At 35.5% G+C, this 1,161-nt stretch overlaps 1 non-coding gene across 1 annotated transcript; it reads left to right on the top strand.

Annotated features, from left to right (window-relative positions):
- The first annotated feature begins 758 nt into the window (after positions 1–758).
- LOC123243393 lies at positions 759–865 on the top strand. The gene has a single exon (XR_006505931.1). It is a non-coding gene; the product is annotated as a U6 spliceosomal RNA (small nuclear RNA).
- The last annotated feature ends 296 nt before the right edge of the window (positions 866–1,161 follow it).

Genomic DNA, 1,161 nt, shown 5'->3' with positions numbered 1-1,161 from the left:
TTCCTTCCTTCCTTCCTTCCTTCCTTCCTTCCTTCCTTCCTTCCTTCCTTCCTATGTTTCTATCTGTCTATCTATATAACTATCTTATCTAACTATCTTTCAGTCCTGTCTGACTCTTTGTGACCCTTTTTGGGATTTTCTTGGCAGAGATATTGGAGTGGTTTGCCATTTCCTTCTCTAGTTCATTTTATAGATGAGGAAATTGAAATAAACAGGATTAAGTGACTTTTCTAGGGCCACATAGCTAGTAAGTTTCTGGGGACAGATTTGAACTCAGGAAGATGAGATTTTCTTCCTCTAAGCTCAGTGCTCTATCCACTCCACTGAACCATCTCACTGCTTGTATATAATGTGTATATATACATATATTATATATAAAGAAATATAAAGGTCTATTTATCATTCATCTACATAAGATGATGGCAGGTATTTGTTAGTTATTGTGGCAGAGAGGGTGGGGATGCTCAGGAGAAGTGAATTGGAACAATAAAAGAGATTCAAGGCCATTTTGTCCAATACCTTTTTTTTTTTTTTTTTTTTTTTTTTTTTTTTTTTTTTAATTTTACAAGGAAGGAACGAACCCCAGGCCAGAAAGGTTAAGTGATTTGTTCAGAGGCACACAGGTTGTAACTGATAGAACTGGGATTTGAACTCAAGTTCTCTGGTTCTAAATTATCATTTTTCCACTGTACCATGCTGCTTTATGTAATAATGAACAGGAATAATCTAGGTTAGAAAGGCTAAAATTAATAGGCATAGTGATTACTTTGGCAGCACATATACTAAAATTAGAACAATACAGAGAAGATTTGCATGACCTCTGCATAAGGAAATTCTCTGCAAATTTGAGAAGCATTCCATTAAAAAATTAATAAGCATAGAGAATAATTCCAATGAGGTGGAATAAGGTCTCTGATGGACAGATTTAAGCCCAATACCAATATTCTGAAGGAAATAACATTTTCTCTTTACTTTGCAATAGTGTTGGGTGTGGGGAGTGGGAAAAGGTTTATCTTTTGCTTTTAGGGTTTTTGCTAGTCCTATGACTAAGGGCAAGTACTATCCTAAAAGCATTATGTATATATTACAAGTTTATGGCTTTTGAGCAGGAAGAGCTCTGCAGAGCCAAATCTTCTCTTGAAGAAGAGTGAACCAAGGGCA

Source organism: Gracilinanus agilis, chromosome 3 (assembly GCF_016433145.1).
Source record: "Gracilinanus agilis isolate LMUSP501 chromosome 3, AgileGrace, whole genome shotgun sequence".
NCBI lineage: Eukaryota > Metazoa > Chordata > Mammalia > Didelphimorphia > Didelphidae > Gracilinanus > Gracilinanus agilis.
The sequence above is the reverse complement of the archived record's forward strand: the minus strand, read 5'-3'. Positions and strand labels throughout refer to the sequence as shown.